The sequence below is a fragment of the Typopeltis vanoorti genome, chromosome 15 (genome assembly GCF_054136105.1).
Source record: "Typopeltis vanoorti isolate ZY-2024b chromosome 15, IOZ_Tvanoo_1.0, whole genome shotgun sequence".
Lineage (NCBI taxonomy): Eukaryota > Metazoa > Arthropoda > Arachnida > Uropygi > Thelyphonidae > Typopeltis > Typopeltis vanoorti.
Genome location: NC_143563.1, coordinates 21,531,318 through 21,553,570, shown reverse-complemented (window position 1 = coordinate 21,553,570; position 22,253 = coordinate 21,531,318). Strand labels below are relative to the sequence as shown.

The 22,253-nt window shown below is 35.3% G+C and overlaps 1 protein-coding gene across 1 annotated transcript in view; it reads right to left on the bottom strand.

Moving 5' to 3' along the window:
* The window catches only part of Arf6 (ADP-ribosylation factor 6), a 110,322-nt gene extending 89,019 nt beyond the window's left edge, over positions 1 to 21,303 (bottom strand). The window contains exon 1 of the mRNA XM_090405708.1: positions 21,090 to 21,303. The gene's annotated coding sequence lies outside the window, so the exon portion shown is untranslated. The remainder of the gene's footprint in view (positions 1 to 21,089) is intronic.
* Between the last annotated feature and the right edge of the window lie 950 nt (positions 21,304 to 22,253).

The following is a 22,253-nucleotide window of genomic DNA, read 5'->3' as shown; positions in this document are numbered from 1 at the left end:
ATCCTGTAAGATATCTACATCACCTTTATCAACTATTGCTTCCTAGTTTTGCATAATTGGCAAATAATTGAGTATCGTCCTTCAAATCTTCCACTATATCATTAATGTACAAATTAAAGAGTAGTGGTCCTAGTACAAAGTCCAGGGGCACTCCACTGGTCACCCTCATTTGCTTTGATTCCACTCTACCATACATCACTCTCTGATGTCTATCAGCCATCCCTATCCATGCTGCAAGACTCATATCCATTCCCTTTTGCTCTAACTTATGCAATAGTTTTCCATGCAGCATTCTGTCAAATGCTTTTTACTGGATAAAGGAAATGTAGCCATTTCCTTTATCCAGTTCTGCTTTCACCTTATTATAAAATGTGAATAAATTACTCAGGCAGGAACTATCTTTTACAAAGCCATGCTGTCCCTACAGAGTATCACATTTCTATCCACCCATTCTTGAACATTATTTTTAACCAATTTTTCCAATACTTTAACCACCACTCCAGTGATACTAATTGGTCTGTAATTTGCTACTTTTGTCTTGTAGCCACCTTTATGTAATGGAATTATCTTACCCTCGTTCCACTCCCTTGGAAGATTGCTAGAGCTGAGACAGATTAAAAAACTCGTCAGAGGCACTGACAGTTCAACTGCACATTCTCATAGCACATGAGCTGACCATGTGCATTGCTATATTCACACCGATATTTTTCAACATGCTGAGTACCTTCAATTCATCTACCTCAATGCTCACATCAGTCTCTGTCACTTCAGTAACTGCAAAGTCACCACTTGGATGATATACTACCCTTGCAAAGTGATCGCTTAGTAGCTGAACTATTTCTTCTGCTTCTGTCACTTTCCTACCAACAGTACTGAATAAAAGTTATCTTTCTATAATCATTCTTTCTCTTACTTGCTACACAGTGAAAAAAAAAAAAAAAAACTATTTTGAATTTACTTTGGCCTGTTTAACTAATTCTCTCTCAAAATCTGATTTAGTCTTCCTTACCATACTAGTTACCCTTCTTGCTTGTGCTTTATATTGCTCATGGGCATGCTGACCACCCTTGTTGAATATATTCCTTCTACAATGCTTTCTTTTTTGCAGTTCCTACTTTATATTGCTAATCATCCACTTATTCCCAACTCAGTTTATCTTTCTGACCCTGGGTATACACATAATATTGCCTTGCTCAAACAATCCTTAACTGCTTCCCATGCACTATTGACATTTATTCCACAGTTTCTTATGCTATTGCACTGCTCCAAGTTGCCTCCTAAGTTTGTCATAATCGCAAGCTTTGTCGTTCAGTAATAAACCCTTATTTGACTGAAATTTCCCCATGTTGAGCATGCCGATCCTCCCAGGACACAAATGAATGGTCACTTTCCCCAATCAGAGGTAGAGTTGCTACTGTAGTTAAATAGATCTTCTGATGCTCTTTATTATACATTTTTGTTTTGCCTTTGTTTATATTTAATCCTTTCTGTTCACTTTCTGAATTCAATTCACTGATCTTTTGTTGAAGCTGTTCTGCACAGTTCCTTAAAAGAACTATGTCAACAGAAAATCGAAGGTAATTTAGTTTTTTTCCAATTTGCCATAATTCCTTTTTTCCAATTCAGGTTTTTAAAAATTTATTTTAGGGCTGTTATAAATAATTTAGGTGAAATTATTTATAACAGCCCTGTCTAACTCCCTTTTTTAAAGGAAATTTCACATTTGTTCATGATTTTATAGCTGAAGTTAAATTTTTATATTATGGCTAAGTATATCAATGTAAAAATGGGAATTCTAAAATACCTAATGAACCTAATAAAACAACTATGTGACAGGAACTCAGCAACAATGAAGATAGGCCAAAATATCTCAGAATGTAATAAATTTAGTTTAATCCTTTATCCAAGTGTGAGCAAACAAAGTTTGCACCTGAAAGTATCTTCAGGACTGGGGTAAGGCGGTACACCAGGGCACTCCTTGCAAAGGTGGAGCAAGCTACCAACACTCCTATCTCAGTATCTCCCATAATGCAAAACAAATCTCCTTGCAGATATGTCTAATGTTATGCATTAAGGGAAGGACCACAACCCAGACCAGTTTCGACCTTTATTGAGGTCTCTTCAGTGGGAGCCAGGCCCGAGTGGAGATACCAGGCAGAAGCATTAGCAGGTCATCTCTACCTATAGGAGTTGCCAAATGGTGTGCCATCCTTTTTTTAATAAATTACTCTGGATTTAGAGAAAGATGTTGAAAGTTTATTTTTCACTTGGTTAGAGTATAATAAATTTAGTTTAATCCTTTATCCAAGTGTGAGCAAACAAAGTTTGCGCCTGAAAGTATCTTCAGGACTGGGGTAAGGTGGTACAACACCAGGGCACTCCTTGCAAAGGTGGAGCAAGCTACCAACACTCCTATCTCAGTATCTCCCATAATGCAAAACACATCTCCTTGCGGATATGTCTAACGTTATGCATTAAGGTAAGGGCCACAACCCAGACTAGTGTCGACCTTTATTGAGGTCTCTTCAGTGGGAGCCAGGCCCGAGTGGAGATACCAGGCAGACGCATTAGCAGGTCATCTCTATGGTGGTACAACAACTAAGGTAGTACAACACCAGGGCACTCCTGGTGTTGTACCACCTTACCCCAGTCCTGAAGATACTTTCAGGTGCAAACTTTGTTTGCTCACACTTGGATAAAGGATTAAACTAAATTTATTATATTCTAACCAAGTGAAAAATAAACTTTCAATATCTCAGAATGGTTTAAATAGAAAAGGGGGTTAGGCAGGGATATATCTTATCTCTTGACCTGTTCAACTTCTATAGTGAATTCATAATGAGAAAAGCTGTTGATGGATGGAAAGGTATCTCAATTGCAGGTAAGAAGATACACAACCACAAATACGCAGATGATACTGTGCTTATAGCCAGTAATGAAAGAACTGATGTCACTTATTGGGAGAGCATTAAATATGGACTAAAAATTAACAGAAATAAGACCAAGTATATGACAATAGGAAAAGAAGAAACATCTACTCATAACATCAACTTAGAAAAAGTTGAACAGTTCATATATCTTGGAGCCCTGATACATAATAAAGGCAGTTGTCATATGGAAATAAAAAGAAGAATTGCAATGGGAAGGAATGACATGACAACTAAAAAAGATATGGAAAGAAATATTTCTAGCACTACCAAATATAAACTAAGTGGATACCCTTGTTTACTCAATCATTCTGACCTTTATTTATGGTGCATAATCATGGACACTTGGTAAGAGACACCTGACAGCTTTAAAATGTGGTGCTGGAGAAGGATGTTGAATGTCTCGTGGATGGATAAAAGAACCAATATCAGTATTCTCAATCAGTTAAACATCAAAAAGAGATTGCGTGAAATAATCAACAAGAAGATACTTCAGTAATTTGGTCATATATCATGACGAGATGGTGATAACTTTGAGCAGGAAATAAATGCAAGGAAAAGTAGGAGAAAAAAAGAAGGAAAGGAAGACCAAGAGCAAAATGGATAGATCAAATCCAAAGGATCTCAAGACTTTCCTTGGAAGAAGCAACTGTTATGTCAAGAGATAGAAGTAGATGGAGAAACATCGTTGCCAAGGTCATGAGTCCTCAGGCATGAGGAGATCGATGAAGATATCATTGTACGTTTTTTTCAATTCCTTCTAAAGTTGAGATTAAATCAAATGTGTTTTCAAAATCAATAAATGCCAGACCTAAAGGTTTTTAGTATTCAATTGTCTTTTTAATGATTTGATTAGTTTGCATTCTGCTGCTAATGATTTTTGTAAAAAAATTATATATTGTTGAAAGGAGACCGATAAGGTGGTAATTTTTAATATAGTCTGTTTCCCTTTTTAAAAGCACTAATAAAGATAGCATTATTCCAACTCTTTGGGTTTATTTTCTGTCTTATGCATGATTTGGAACAATTTCCACCCAAATATTGTTTTTCCCACTCATACTTTCTCCTTAATCACTTGCTCACACATGAGACTGCAGTGTTATAGGTCCTGTAACCTTTCATGTGTGGGGTCAACATTAAAAAAAATTTAAAAAAAAAAGTATAAATTTTACTTAACATAATCATGACTAGTTGACCATCTGCTTTCAGGACAGGTAAATCATCTTCACCTGGTGTCTTTCTATTACACGTGCTACCAATGCATACAGAACTTCTATTAAAACATAAGGGTATATTTCTTCTTCCATTTGGAATATTACATTTTTGTTATCACATTAGTTTTAAGTCTTGGGAATCATCATATAATTTGGCACAGAAGAATTCTATTTTTTTTATAATCAGTTCTTTGTCTTTAATTAGTACTCCATTTTCATATTTAAGAGTTATTAATTTAACTTGTCCTATGGACCAGTGCTTCCCAAACTTCTGGATGTCAAGGCCCCCTTGGAAAAATTAAAATATTTCACGGCTAACCCTCGAAAAAAATCGTAATATATAGACATATATTATTTTAATATTTATTGTATTTATATTCAGTTCAAAACATACACAGCGAATATTGCAAAAATGAAATGCAAATATTTTTAGCATCTTACATACACATTTGACATGGCACAATATCTCAGATTTTTATATAGATAGATATATTGTTATTGTACATTTGCAGTACAAGCACATGAAACGTAAAATGATTAGAAATAAAGAAAGAAATAATTAACAACATAAAAGAAGTTTAAATTGCTATTAATGTGATGGATGTGTTTCAATCCGGCTACACCAATATCAGGTGAAATATTTGAAACTGCAATTCTTAGATTTCTGCTTTGAAATGAAACTTATATGAATAAGCATATATTTACTAATATTCATTAAGCGCCGAAATACGCAGGAAGCAAAAATTTGTGAACCCGCACCAATATGTGATTTTGTTCCATTAAATATAAAAAGAAAGAAATAATAAAAATTAAATACATTTCTTTTAAGATAAAAAAACTATTTAGTCTTAAAAGATTTTAAATTTGTTTTCATTATTTCACGGCTCCCTCAACAAAACCTATGGTCCCCAAGGGGGCTGCGGCCCACAGTTTGGGAAGCACTGCTATGGACAACTCTCTTCCTGCTCCTTTTAGACTCATATTTTCCATTGTAATTCTGAGTTCTTTCTTCTGAAGTTTCCAATTAGCTTCATCCTTTTCCCCATTGTTTTATATAGCTGTGAGAATTCTTTTATCTTGCTTCATTTTTCTTCTCTTTCTTAGAATGTTCAGGGTTTCTTCAGACAATTTTCTTTCATTCTTATTTTGGATCATTCCACCAATTTTTCTGGCATTATTTAGTAGGGTCTCTTACATGATTCAAGATCTGTCCAAAGAACATATGACCTTCCATCTGTGCTATATAGATATTCTCAACCACTGTTGATTTATTCATAGCATTAATCATAACAATAACTATAGAGAGCACTTGTTTTCATCCCAAACCATGTCATGCTCAAACTTTCCAAGCTTCCTTAAACATTGATTTCTCTGACATATTGGAGAGTGGAAATGACAACTTCAATGTTGCTAATTGTAGTCCTATCTTATATCTCACAAAAAATCACATTTCACCTCTGTAACATCTGGAACTTCAGAAAACATCAGCTTTTCTTGAAAAGGAAAACATTATCCTTTTCACTCAAGACAGTGCTTCATAACTGTGCAACTGCTAATAGTATAGAAATCTGCCCAGCCTTGAAATACTGTTCTGACATTTGAGGTGATGCACCAAAAACCTCCATAAAAATGTTAGCTATCTAGATGACACCAGTTTGGTTAGCACACAACCTCTCAGAGAGGCTTATTCCAATCACTTTCTCATGTGTTGTTTCTACATCTCTTGCTACAGTTATTTTTTACAGGCATTGTTCTGCTGAACTGGCTTTCACATTCCTCCATGCCACACCCATAAAAACACATGCATTTGCTGCTTAATATGTATTTGCTGTTCAGTTTCAAATCTACTGCACCAATTTCTTTTTTCTCCTCTTTCATTCCATTTACTGTAATTTTCATGTTTCTTCACCAAGATAACAGTCTCAAACTGTTTAACACACCAACATGTTTCTTCTTTCCCCTTAATTCACTTATCCATTTTTGAAATATCTTCTCCATTCAGAGGGGAGAGTGGAGAAGGGGTTGAACCAGCATCATTCAGCAAGAACAAATTAAGTCAATAATATCCAGTCTGAGTAAAAACAAGATCACTTTCACTAAAATATAATATACATAATATCTGTAATGGTCCTCCCCATATTGCTTTGTACAAAATACCAAAGTTAATTTAAATACTCCCTAGAATTTATTTTTACTGGCTTTTAGATGTGTGGTATGCCTATTCATACACACACACACACACACACACACACACACACACACACACACACACACACACACACATATATTTTTTTTTTGATATCATTAATGAATCTATAATATGATTTTAAATAACTGACTTTGGCAATTATTAGGCCACAATGTGTTTCCAGATGAGTCTGACTCCATGGGAGTCTTGAGATAATAATATTACAGATGATTAGACTGACTAGTTTCTCGATATATGCTAGTGGCTTCTTCTGTTAAGAAGAACAAAAAAATAATATAATAAAGGAGACCATTACATAACTAAAAACAGAACCATTACACAAAACTAAAAAACAGAAAACAAGTGGAAGCTAGCACAGGTCAGTCACTGTTCATGATAGTTGCCAAATAAAAGTTTATGTCTGATGTGCAGAAAGATATAATAAGCAATTTCTAAATATCACATAGAATCATTCCTTTGTTTCTATTGAGTTGGGTATACCTTGTGAGTGAATAACCATTTTCAAAGAAAATAATACAAAAAATACTGCATGAAAAGAAGTCAACAGATACCATAGTATGAGGAACAAACATCCATGGCACCCACCTTAATAAGATGTTGGACCTCTTTTTGTTGTGATGACTGTAGCAATCCTACACGGCATAACTTTCCACAGGTGTACGATAGCAATTAATGGGAATTTTGAACCATTCTTCCTGTAGGAATAATGAATCCCTGGAGTGTTATGGGGCAGACATCCCTTGACCTCACCTTACCTTACACTCCAGTTCATGCAAAAGATGTTCAATAGGGTTGAGATCAGGGCTCTGTGGAGGTCAGTCAAGTACAGTGATGTTCATATCTACACACACAAATTACAGCAGCAGCCTTATGACAGCACATTGTCTTGCCGAAAAAGACAATGGTCAGTTCTGTAGAAATGTCACAAAGTAGGAAGCATTGCATTGTCCAGAATGTTCATATGCCACTTGGAGTTCAATGTTCACAGCATTACAAATTGAGGTCTGAGGCCAAACCAGAAAAATGGGACCATACCATCACACCACCATCTCTGAATTTCATAGCTGGGATTACGCACTCTGGTAAGAGATTTTCACCAGGCACATGCCACACCCACACTCACAGCATAGTTTTCCAAGCTCCTCCCCATACACTCTGCACCAGTGAAGATGATGTGGCATGTTGGTTCAGGTAATATGGGACTTGTATATTGTGCTCTTACCATGGAAACACATGCTGTGAGCCTTGGTTCTGAATGTTTTTGTGCAGGTTCATATTTTAGTAAAGCCCAGAACTTCACATTCACCATGTTGGCCTGATGAATGGTGGTTTTTACATATTAGCATTTGTAGTACCCTTCGTTCACATTCAGTGAGTGTGGTGGGTCATCCACTGCTGATGGCACTTAGACTTGACTTCCTGTGATTCCATTTTGATATGTTTCACTCATTGTTGACTTGGAATGGTCCAATTTGTTAACAATTTGCCAAACAGGTGAGATGCAACATGGCATCATATTACAATGTCTCTTTCAAACTCTGTCAGTTCCCTTCTTGTAGCCATTTAACCCAGACTTAAGGAGCATCATATTCCTCCAATTTACATACTGGCTACAAAAATGTGACTCATTACATGGTACTTGCCCAATGGGGGGGGGGGGGTCTGTTGAATTCTTTCAAAGCAGCATATTTATTACATCTGTGTCTTGGACAATGTATTTTCTGTTGGTTAAAATATAATCTATTTCATTAAATACCTCTCCATTTGGACTTTGCCATGTCCATTTCCGATTCTTTTTTTGAAGAAGGTATTCATTATATAAAGACCTCTGCTTTCAGCAGGGTCTATCAATCTTTCTCCATTTTCATTCCTTTGTCCTAGTCCATAATTTCCAATTGCTGCTAGATGTGCATCTCTTACATTTACTTTACCATTGAAGTCTCTCATCAAAATTGAAAAGAATGTATTACTGTTTACAATTCATTTCAGTGTTTCATAAAAATGCATCTATTTCTTCCACTGTGATATGAGGTTGGTGCATAAACTTGATTAATTCTTAATTTATATATGGTCTATATTTAAGTTGTAAATCAGCAGTTAGAACTGAAGGAAATACAGAAAGATTCTTTGATGTAAAATCAGGAGTAAGACACGGATGCACATTATCTCTACTCTTACTCATCTACATGGATTGCATTATGAAGGAAATTGGCATTATATAGATGATGTACTCCTAAAGACATGCAGTGAAAGTCTACAGGCTTCTCTAACAGCTGTTAGGCTAAATAACAGATTGAATAAAGTTGTAACAAATTTGGCATGATGATCTACAATAAAAAAGACCAAAACTATGAAAACAGAAAACTTTAGCTACATTATCAATGGAGAACCTATAGAACAAGTAAAATATTTCAGCTATTTAGTAGTTTTTAGTGAAGATGGCAAATTAAATTTGGAAATATACAAAAGAACAAGCAAAACTGATACAGTGGGGAGCCAGCTGAATGATTTTACATTAACTAAAACACTGAACTAGCAATAAATAAGACTGTTCAAACTAGTTTTAATTCATGGATCTGAGAGTTGTGTTAGAAATAAAGCATTTGATCAAAGATTAGAGATCACAGATATGAATTACACAAAAAATTAGGGATTCCCCCCAACCTAATGGATGACATCAATGGCAGAATCATATTAAAAAAAATTATTATTTGACACTTCCAGGGAGTCCAAAGACTCATCGGGGGAGGGCACCAGCTCTACACCTCCGTCTCCAACACTTAATCACCAACTGGCCACAACTATGCTAATGCCATCTACTGCCAACCACTACTGGTATTTCCACAGACAATCACAAACATCTATGCCCACAGCGGGATTCGAGCCCACAGCCTTTTGGCTGGAGAGAAGATACATTACCCACTTGGCCAACCACTTTGGGAACTTGACATTGTTAGCATTCCAGAATGTGCAAGGACAGCTAACTTAAGGTAGAATATGCACTTAAACAGAATGAGAGAGAAGAAAAGTTTGCAAAACGGGTGTTTAATGTCAAGATGGCAAGAAAACAACTCACAGGAAGACCAAGGTCTAGGTGAATTGATTCAATTAGAAGTGTTAGATTTTTTTTGTTTTACAGATCAGATTTTCATTCTAAATCTGTCACAGGAATTACTTATTTTGACAAAAGACTTCTCAAAATCTGTAGCATTATTGACATGTACAATTTACTTTGTAATTAAGTGAAAAAAATTTCTCCTAGTTGTTTATGGAAAAACATATGACTTCTACATTAGTTCAACTAGCATATTTCTTGATCTGGCTCTCAATAATGAGACCTCAACAAAAGTTGAAACTCATCTGGGTAGTGACCTTTTTCATAATACATGGCAATATATACATCTGAAAGGAAGTCTGCTTTCCATCATCGGATACCTAAGACAAGACCCTTATGGGATACAAATTTTTGCACTTAAAGATATAAGTCAATATTGAATACAATTTGATCAGCAAGTCCCAAATTATTATTATTGTATGGGCACCTCCATGGAATCTGAAGACTCATCGCAGAGTCCAGAAATTATCCGTACAACCTATCATACCTCTCCTTAAACGCATTAACAGACAAAGCACTCACAACTGACTCTGGCAACTCATTCACAACTCTCCAAGCAAAAAATTTTCTACTCCTCCCACCCCTACTAACTACACCTTTATTCAACTGATAACCCTTTGTTTTTGCCCCTCCAGCCAAGTGATGAAGGAGGCCAAATCCTATAAAACCCTTAAAGCAACCTAAATGTTTCTATCACATCCACTCTTTTCCTCCTATCAACCAACTTCTGCAATCCACACACCCTCAATCTATCTTCATAGGGAACATTCCACAAATACCCATCTTGGTTACTCACCTCTGAATCTTTGCCACTTCCTTATCCCCAAGAAACCCAGGAGACCAGACTTGAGCACAGTAATCCAGATGTGGACATATCAAGGCCTTATAAAGATGAATAACAGCTTCCTTATCTCTACTTATCAATGTGTTTTTCAATAGCCAAGTAATCTTATGGGCTACTCCTCTATGTTCTCCAATATGTTATCCACCACCTTTAAACCTCTAGCTTCATCTATTTCTTGGAGTACAGTGCCATCAATGTGATACACAGCTTCTAATCTATTTATCCAAAACTGCATAACTTTACATTTCACCACATTAAACTGACACCCATTAATTTTTTCCCACACTGGGTGTATTTAAATCCCTGCAATCTCTCCACATCACCTTTATTAACTATTACTCTACCTAATTTCAAATCATCAGCACATTACTGAATATTTCCTTTCAGTCATTTCCTGTATCATTTATGTAAAAATTAAACAGCAATGGACCCAGCATCAAACCTTGTGGACCACCACTAGTCACCTGTTTTCAAGTTTATTTGCCCCTCCATATACTACTTTTTGATTTCTGTCCAGCAGCCACCCTCCTATCCACTTAATCAGTGTTACATCCATCCCTATTTGTTCTAATTTGCATAACAGAGTTCCATGTGGTGTTCTGTCAAATGCCTTTGCAAAACCCAGCAGAATCACCATGTAGCCATTTCCTTTATCCAACTCTGCTGTTACTCTATTACAAAAAGACAGTAAATTACTAAGGCATGACCAACCCTTCACAAAGCCATGTTGCCCCTCATACAATATCATATTTTTATCCACCCATTTTTGATTTCTTTTTTTGACTGATTATTCCAGTACTTTTACCATCATGCCTGAGATACTGATCGGTCTATAATTTGCTACTGCAGTCTTAGAATCTCCCTTATGCAAGAGAATTATTTTGCCCTCTTTCCACTCCCTTGGAACTATCAGAGCTCAAGTTTCTCAAGCAAAAAATATTGAATAGGGTAGTCAATTCAGGAAATAAAGGTAGGTAGGGGCCTAAAGGGATACTGCAGTTTCTATATACTAATGCCAGAAGTATCAGGACCAAGAGGGAGGAGTTTGGGGCATTGGTTAATGTAACCTCACCAAAAGCTACAGGCATTAGCGAGACTTGACTAACAGTAGGTAATGTACCTACAGGGATACAATGTGAAGGGTTTAGTATTTTCAGGGAAGATAGAAAAAATAGGATAGGGGTACTTCTGATGATAGTGGATGAATTGCAGCCATTTGAAGCAGTCTAGTGTGAGATTGAGGCCAGTAAGACAAAATATACAATTGGTTTGTTATAGGCCAGAGAGTTACACGGATTATCTGGAAGACATGCACTTATAACAACCGTCACTCATTAAGGTTAATCTTTCATAGTCATTCTTCCTCTTACTTGCCACACAACAAAAGAACTCTTTGGGATTTCCTTTGGCCTGCTTTGCTAGATTCTTCTCATAATCTGATTTTGCCTTTCTTGCCATGCTGGTCACCTTTCTTGCCTGGGCATTTTATTGTTTGAGAGTACTGCTGGTCAGCTTTCTCTTTATATATCCTCCACAGCATTTTCTTCCTTATGGATGATATTACTGGATTAGTAATATCATCCTTAATGATATTACTAATCCATCTAACTCTTACCTGATTAACCCTCCTCAATTTAATATTGCTTCCTCTAGATCAGGGTTTCCCAAACTGTGTTCTGCGAAAGGTGAATAAGTATTCCGTGAGAAGTTCTCCTGGAATTTGTCATTTTAGGTTTTCTAAGCATTTTTCATTAATAAAAATTTTATAGTGGAAATACTCTGAGGAGAATAATATTTGTGAATATGTCGAAAAGCTCAGACGCCTATTAACATTTGCGTATCGTTAATTTTCACACGTTGAAACTTTGAACATTTGGGAAAGGGAATACCGCTGTTTATGACTGGTCATAAAAACTGCCTGCAAGCGGATTACAACAATGGGCGGCATATCCTCTGTTCTCAAAACTGAAGGAAATTACATGTGTAGCAAATGCCAGTGACCAAGCCGTGTATTTTTAAACGTGGAAGTATTCATGAATTATTGTTAATTTTCACACATCGAAACCTTTCAACATTTGGGAAAGGGAATACCGCTGTTTATGACCGTTCATAAATATTGTCTGCAAGCCGATTACAACAATGGGTGATGTATCCTCTGTTCTCAAAACTGAACGAAATAACATCTGTGTTGCAAATGTTAGTGACCAATCAGCAAGGAAGTATAAAGAAAATTTTTCCACTGAAATTGAAGATCAAGATAGTCTGTATCGGGTTCTCAAATCTAGTAATACTGAATACTTTCTTCGCAAGTTCATATTGTAGGGTGAAAGTGCTTGTTTCGAAACCATAGTGCCATGAATTTTTAAAAGTAATAGGCCTACAGATTTAAATTTTAATATGAATAAGAGACAAGGGACATTATTTAATTTGGTGTTAAAAAATCTCTTATTGAAGGTGACGCAACAGATACCAAGCCTACAAAGTAGGCTTGGTATCTTGTACTCCTCTTGTACGTACAAAAGGAAGGGAAAACTACCAGCACACGGGAGAAAAAGTCTGCATTCACTCGTAAGTACTTATAATATTATAAATTTTTGGTGTTCAGAATGGGATATGTCAATGAAAATCAGTGCAAATTAATTTAATGATGTTCATGTTTAATTGATGTTTAATTAATTATGAATTAATAATCAATTATTAATTAAAATCAGCTAAATTAACAATTATTAAATTACAAAATAACCAAGATGTTTTGTGAAAATTTCAGGATTTGTGAAGTGTTCCGTCGTAGGAAAAGTTTGGGAAATGCTGCTCTAGATGACCCTTAACTATCTTCCATGCACTGCAGGTAAGGGTCATCTAAAGCAGCATTTCCCAAACTTTTCCTACGATGGAACACTGGCACAGATTTAAGCTTCTTCCTAAGCCTGTCAATCACCTGCCATGTAGTTCCACGAATATCCCTTCTTGATAGAATATTCCTCATGTTCTACAACCCCTAAGCCAAGACTGCATGGTCGCTTTCACCAACCGTAGGCAACGTGGTCACTTTGGTTATGGATAGATCCTCTCGTCATTGAGGGACCATGTGATGGTGGTCCCTCAATTACTTGAGGGACCACCATCACGTGCTCCCTCAAGTAATTCTCTCTTAGTAGGTATATAGATTCCATTTCCTTCCTGCCATGTGCTTTTTCTTCCTTCCAGTTTAGATCTCCATAGTTGAAGTTCCCCATAATAATCACTTGACAGGTACTCATTGTACTAATTTACCAATGCATGTCTTCAGATAATCTGTGTAACTCCCTGGCCTATAACAAACTAACTGTATATTTTGTCTTACTGGCTTCAATCTCACACTAGACTGCTTCAAATGGCTGCAATTCATCCACTATCATCAGAAGTACCCCCTATCCTATTTTTTCTATCTTTCCTGAAAATACTAAACCCTTCACATTGTATCCCTCTAGCTACATCACCTTCTGTTAGTCAAGTCTCACTAATGCCTGTAGCTTTTGGTGAGATTACACAATAACCAATGTCAAAAATACTCCTCTCCTGTTCCTGATACTTCTGGCATTAGTATATAGAAACTGCAGTATCCCTTTCGGCCCCTACCCACCTTTGCTTCCTGAATTGACTACCCTACTCAATATTTTTGCTTGAGAAACTAGATTCTGCACTTGGTCATTCCCACACTCACTCGCCTCATGGGTGCCTTTGCACAAATTCACCTGCTTCCACCCTAATTGCTTAAGTTTTCCTGAATTGGCACTTCGCTTCAGCATGCTTGGCACAAAGCTGTCTCCAGACACCTAACACCAAAATCATTTAGATGCAGTCCATCAGCATTGTACAAATCCTTCTTTCCATCCAACACCAACCACAGATCCTATATCATTCCTTCTATACAACCTACACATGATCTCATTAGCTAGCAACACCCTCCACCTCAGTTTGCCTTTATCATAACATGATAGGAGACTTATAATCTTGACCTTCATCCTCTTCAGTTTTGTCTCTTTTAACAACTCCTTTACGTCCTCCCTCATAGAATACTTTTTGCCTCTCAAATCATTTGTGCTAACAAGACAATTATTTTTATTTATTTTGTGTGCGAACTACAGAAAATGTAAGATCATACATATAAATGATTAAAAGCATACATTTAAAGAAATAGACATTAAAAGAATATGGATTAAAAGCATACATTAAGAGACAAAAATGCCACTTGCATAAAATATTACACAAAAACATAAAATGTCAAATTTCACTCATCCAGTGATTAATATACTTTAAAGCTGTTTCATTACACTGCATTAAATCTTTTTGGGTACATATATTATTAATGTCTATTAGGCAGCATTGCAGGAGATGATCCATGGTTTGTGTTTCACATGAGCAGCTGTCATTGTCTATGTAGCCCCATCTGGCCATATTCTGCTTTGAGTGCCCATTCCAGAATGAAATCTATTCAATGTCTTCCATCTTTGCCAGTGTAGATGTAAGCCAGATGGAAGAGATTCATTTAATTTCAGAGCCTCTGGAGATTGTTCTTGCCACATTGTTGACCTTGTGGCGTTTATGGAATCAACCAATGGTTCCATTGAGTGAATAAAACTTTTCCTTGAATTTAGCCTCCTATTTACTGCAACATGTCCATACAAAGGATGCCGCTCTCATTTAGTTGTTTCCGCTCATATCTACTGTGTGTTGTTGTTCTGATATGAGGAGGTGCAATACCAGACAGTGAGTATAGATGGTCAATTTTTGTAGGCTTAAGGCAGCTGGTAAAGTGCCGACATGTTTCAGTAAGAACCTTGTCAATAATTTTGACATGTGCTGATCTTTCCTAAACAGAGCTAGCATACTCAGCTGTCGAAAAGCAAAGTGCCAGTGCAGAGGTGTGTGCAGTACTTGTGGACTTGCACCCCACTGCGATGATGTTAATCAGCACACAATATTATTACATGTTTGAATTTTAGCTGCTGTCTTCTCTATGTGTCGCTTATAATTTAAGATCATATCTAGTGTGACACCTAGGTAAGTTGGATTTCGATAATTGACCAATTTCATGCCATTCCATTCTATATTCAACTTTCTCCTTGCCCCCCTGTTATTGAGATGGAAAAGACACATTTGAGTTTTACTGGGATTTGGTTTCAGTTGGTTTTCCTTATAGTAAATTGTAAGGGTTTCTAGTTCTTGTGTCAGCTTCTTCTCGATGTTATCAAAGGATTTTGCTTGATAAGCTATTGCCTGGTCATCTGCATATAAGAAGGTTCTTGAGTGTAGGTTTATAGGTTGGTCGTTAGTATATATATTGAAGAGGAAGGGAGAGAGCACACTCCCCTGAGGTAGACCATTTTTCTGGATACACCATGTGCTCTTTTTTACTTGTAAATCAACAAAGAATCTCCTGCTGAATAGCAGCAATCTGAATACTTCCACTAACCGATAGCTGTTTGTCATGCTGTAAATTTTGACTAAGCTTTCTAAGATTTAGTGTGTCATATGCTGCTGTCAAACCTACAAATACAGCTCCTGTTGCTAATCCCCTTTCAAAGCCGTCCTCAATAAACTGTGTTAAGTTTAATACTTGTCCAGTGTATGATCTTCCCGGTCTCCTATGCACAATGCTGAAGTTGTAGATCGCTGGCAGCAGAATTCGCCAGCGATTCGTAGCTGACAGGGGTTACGAAGTGAACGCTTCTGCTATGATCAAGACAATCATTTCCTTTATCTTTTGCACCAGGGAAACACGATTTTGTCATACTTTCATTAAGTACTCCCTTGATCATTGAGTCTCCGTATATAATTTTCTTCTTAACTTGTTTTTCTTGTTTGTACACTCTTACACTCTCTCTTTATTGTTACTTTGGACCACCTGCTTCCTTCTCTCTTCAGCCCTGCTAATCTCGACGCTTCTGCAATTTATCAATTTCGTGCTTTATCCTGTGAAGGATAATATTCAAGCATGGTATTCTTTATTAATGTCCATTTCATTCTTCTCTATTTTCACAGTCCCACATTCAGCATTAATAACATTTTCTATCCTACTGCCAGCACTGTTCACTCTACTAACATTTGATAGTCTATCCTTGTTCATTCAATATCCAGGAGGATACCTAATAATAATGTACCAGAAGCAGGTAAGAAATGAACACTGGGTTAGAAGTCTTGGCTTGTTCTTTGCATTCCTTAAGCCATACATAAGTCTTCACACACTTATTTAGTTTTGACTCTTGTTGATATATATATATATATATTTATATATCTCAACAGCTTGCCTGTTGAGATTATATAGCAGAAATTTAATTAGATTTAGTGTGCTGAATAGCTTTCTCCATATTCCTTATTTTTGAGATCAACAGAGTCGAAATAGTTTTGTTGCCATGATTTTTCGACTATTTGTCATAAGCTAAAAAGATTATCTAATAATCCCTATTTTGACTTACATCCAAAGTGCTATTCAACTTTCCTGTCAACAGTTTTTCTTAGCATTTTCATGATTATATATGCATAACAAATCAAATCAAATCACTTTTTTACCCATGGGTGTGACCAAATTAACCACATCAATGTTCACAAAGATGAAATATGTTACTCTTCATGCACTTTGTATCCATGATAATATATGAATGGCATTGCAATTTTAATATGAAATTTGCATCTATGACAATCTTGACATGCACACACATCAAGTCCAGCTGCATGGTTAAGAGGAACACACCTTACGAAAATAGCTATTATAGAACAATGTAGATTTGGATTCTGTTATGTAGCTAACAAACTGCAGATATCCTATAATGCAATACCATTTAAAGAGTACCATCATAAAATTCTGGTTTAAATTCTTTCTTCCCCACCTTCCAAATAAGCAAACTTTGAGACTTGTTAAATTTATAATTTGATTTAAAATAGTAATAATATTAATTTCATTCTATTTGAAATTAATATTATCTGTCTTATAGTCAACTGATAATATCATTTTAGACCCAAGTTTTTATAATTCATTATTACTACTATCACTACAGAAGAGAACCTGCCAGAATCACTTATATTAAATTCACCTCGAAGAAGAACCAGAGCTTTGTTGTACATAATATTTGGAGGTTTCTTATATGCCTGTACCACATGACCTCCATTATGCTGGTAACTATCCAAAAGCTATTCCCAACAATGAACAGTTTACACCCGATATGCCAAGTGATTCTCATGAGTAATCCATGTTATAATTTTCATTAGTAACTACTTATTCTCTAGTTAGTAAAACTCCTGAAGATACCATCAATAACAGCAAAACATATAATTAAATTAAGCTTACCAAGAAATTATATTCTTGTTTAATCCTTTATCCAAGTGTAAGCAAATGTTTACATGCAAAGTATCTTCATGCAAACTGTTTACTTTTACTTGGATAAAAGATTAAACAAGAATATAATTTCTTGGCAAGTTTAATTTAATTTTTTAACCAATTTTAAACTTTCTATAGCAAAACAGGTAAAAATTTGTTTCTGTTAAATATATAGTGAAAATGTCACTATTTTGTAGTTATTACTTACTGACCTCCTAATTTTCCTAAAATAACCCTCAAATAAATACAATCAGTCACAAAGAAGGAAGTAGAATCTTTAGCACATTAGTGCAACATGCATAGACAGACAAAGGTTGAGAAGGGAAGAGCTTGGATGCTGTAGTTGGTTAGCACTTCATGAGAACAGAGGAAGAAGGAATAAAAGGAAAAGCAGGTTCAGTGAGTTTGCAGTTGGAATATAAAATGATGCAGGATGGCTGCTTCTCATGTTTTAACAGGCAAAATTAAAGTATAAGAATGACAGATGCCAATCTGGTGCAGCAGTGTCCATGGAAGTATCTGTAGAAAAGAGCTGAAAAAGGCTACGTTTAGACAGTGGCTGAAGTGAGTTGGTGAGAAGGAGGGATCATCTGAATCATTCTTAAATTCTTGGTACATAAGTACATACATAAATTCTTGGTACAATGCTCCAAACATGCAAATAGTACTATAAGGATAAGTGGATTTGGGATGCATACAAAATTAGTAGCTGGATGGCTGAAAAGCATCTTCAGCTGAAAAGGAGTCTTGTGTTTATGCCAGAAGAGGCTGGAGGTAAATACAAGGAGAGATATCTGATCCTGTCTGGTGATTTGTATACCACTAAAGGTAAGGGAAGGCAAGTTGAGATCTGCAAAAAAAAAAAAAATCCCGACTTGTCTGTTAGCATCTAAGGTGATTAGGTTTTTCCTACCCTATTCAAGAATGAAATAGAGATTAGTTTTCAAGATGTTGGTTGTAAAAGAACGTTTGAAGAAGAAATTTGCATTTGAGCATTACAGGTTTGTTAAATGTGTAGAAGGAATGGAGAGTATTATCATGAGCAAAACTGTGAATAGGATTATTGGTCACTGAAAGAATCATTTATGCATTGGAGAAAGAGTAGGCGAAAGAACAGAGCCTTCGGCACTCCTGATGTAGAAATGCTCAAAATGAAAAGCCATCCTCCTCATGATATGCAATTAACTTGCAAACTTGGTGTTTAAAATTATTTTAACTCTTACCACAATTATTTTCTTAATGGCTTCTATTCAGTGCCACTATGACTTTGTGCAGTTATGGAGCTTTACACATCTTTACAATACTCATTACCTGAGAGAGAGAGTTCAAAATGGAAAGCTTGCACTTTCTGTCAAGGGATGAGTCTCATAAAAGCAGTATTTATAGCTGCTGTACAGCAGTTTGCAAAACACATTCCATGTTGTGATTAGCAAGTCCAAATTAAAGACAATAAAAATTTAATTTCCATGGATAATTCTGCTTGGACTAAAGAATGTGCTAAGATATAACAACTGATAGACATTTATTCTTCTATCATCAACTGAAAATTTGGTGATGCACTAGAATGATCTAAGACAGGCTAAAAGAATTGATTCTTCTAAAGTTTATTATATAAAAACCAGGATATCAATATTTCTTGGGTTGTGTTCATAAGACCTTTTCTCAGTTTGTTTTAATCTCATCACTCGCTAATTAAATTCTGCCCAGTATATACAACACGTACCAGTATGCATACTTTAAACTAGTTCTGTGCTGCTCATTAAACATCAGCTTTATCTGGAGGTAAAACTTTTCTGCATGAGCATTCTTATTTTAGGAATGCTCAGAGTTGGTTGGTTTAGATTATGCCAACACAATGTAGACAATGAGGCAAGATTATTTGTGTAAACTGTACCTGTTCTCTCACTTATCTGCATGTTTTACAAAAAAAAAAAAGTCCAACATCACAGTGTCTAAACTAAACTTCAGTAGGAATTTAGTGCTATCACTTGATTGTCAGTTAAATTACTGAATTTTTCCCTCTTCATTTGTGAAGAAGTGGTGCCCCTAAGGATACTGAAAAAAAAAATGCTTTTGTTTATGTGAAGGGGAAAAAATCACAAGAAAAGAAAAAATACTTGTAACCTTCATAAAATCTAATTTTGCATTATCTGAGAAAACTCTGAATGTATATCACAATTATTTAGTTAAACTTAACTAAAATCTGCCAGTATTACTGAAGGAAGAAAATAATGCATAAACTGCATTATTCTGCGTTAGAATAAAAATAATAAAAATTTACTACTGATAAAAACTGAAACAATCTTTATGAAGTAATTTCATCTAAGTGATGCATGAAGAGCATTACTTAGATTGTGGTTCATTATATTATAATGAAAATTTCAACATTTTCTAAGGAAGAAATGTGGCTATATGCCATATCGAAGTCAAACATTAAAACCTCATAAACACTAAAGTATGAGTATCACTGAAAAATATCAATGAAAGATAACCCAAAGGGTTTCCCTCCTTTGAGTCATAGAATAACTTGACACTGTTTTCAGAATACATTAAAACGTAATATGAGGCAATCCTTCTGCGAAATTTTATTTTACAAAAATCGACGATAGTTTAAATTAAGTAGTGGAGCGATACTATGTATTGGTGCAGATAATACATTAAAGACAACTAAAATGGTATGTCCATATTTAGAACTAATGTCACACCCACTTCATATTTGACTATGTCCACTATTGTTTCATATCATTTTCTATTCTATATTGTTATTATTACAAATACGCTAGAAGACCGCAAAGATTTTTTACCCATTCCAATCCATCGTATATTATGCCCTTATCCATATAAGGGTTCTTCTTTCTTTTTCGTGGATAGTTTAAATTTTCTTAATCTCGAAGTGACAGGTAATACATTTCTATTTTCATTCTAGTTTAACTTACATTTAATCTCCAATGCTGTCGAACAAAATACCGTAACCAAGTCTTCAGTGTATATAAGGATACATTTAATCACCAATTACTCCTACTTTGTGGGTGTCCGATCAAACCAAGTCATTGATCCTTTATCACATTAAAATCCTCCAACACATGCTGGAGAATCTTAATGATTGTTTTGGCTACCATTCGTTGTCCAAAATAATTGAAATGCCAAAGCAATTAAAATCACTTCCACTCCTACCCACACACGGTGTCTGTAGACGAATTTGCAACACTTTCGAATGCTACAATAGCAGTAATAATTACCCAGTGTAACCCACAGCATATCAATCTATTATAACAAAACGATTTACTTTAATATTTCCAAACTATCTTCGTAGGATTACATATAAGAAAAGTACATTAACACATTTCTCTTAATACGTTCTGTAAAGCAGAACATTTCAGAACACGGAATTTTATTGAGAGATTCATATTCTACAAAGCTTACCTCTTAAGATAGATCCCAAAGTGATGATTATGTTTGGGTAGAGAAAATGCACATAAAAAATGTATTATTCATAAAATCAACAACTTAGCAGTGTTATCAGGAATTATCCGACACACTAATAACGTTCATTCTTAAGAATTTTTTTATCCTAAGAAAACAGATCTTCGATTGCCGGAAGTATTTTCTTTTGCAATTCAATTTCACTTCCGCCACACACAAGAATATCGCAGAAGGGTGAAATTTTGAAAACATAAATTTCTCTCCCGCTTATAACGACGATACGCCCTTATTATAAACTTATTAAATGATTTAAAGGCGTATTTCGCAATGAATGCTGAAGAAACCTGATTTTAGAAACATATCCACATATAAATTTAAGTTTATTTACTGATATTAATATCTATTCAAATAAAACCTATTACATTATTTATAATAATATTAATACCTTTCAAATAAATGCAATTACATTATTTAGAATGCAAACTCTGTATTCAAATTATATAAAATTTTTATAACACTGCATTTTGCATAATGTGTAAAAATCTGCTAATTAATACAAGGTAATATATTATATTATTGTAATATAATAATATTTCGATAAACAAAGTTTAAGGAATTTTAACGGTAATTACCAGTATTAAAAAAAAAACACGGAAGTATAATGTTAATATACTTCCGTGTATATATTATTTAGCAATATTAATTTTTCTTAATATTGCTAAAGAAACTAAGTACCTACAACTACGGTCTGCTGCAGACAGGTATAACAAGTAAATGGCCTACTGAGTAGGGTTAAATAACAGTAAAAGCAACCGAAAATATGGCATCAGTATGCTATATATGTTAACTATGTTGGGTTCTCTGACTAGCTTGATTGTCATGTAGGAGCGAAAAACCCGCTTAATCTGGAGATCGGCTAACTCACCTTAAGTTAAAAAACGATTATAAAGGCTCCTCGCAACCTGGACGTAAATCGAAGGTTCTTTCAAACTCAGGGCCAAATCGTGTGTAATTCTCATACTACTAACCCACAAACTCTCAACCACTCACCAACTTGGTCACTCTCCTCTGAATCTTTTCTACCATTTCATCATCTCCAAGGAATCCAACAGTCCAGACCTGATATACTAATCTAGATGTGGACGAATCGACGCCTTACAAAGA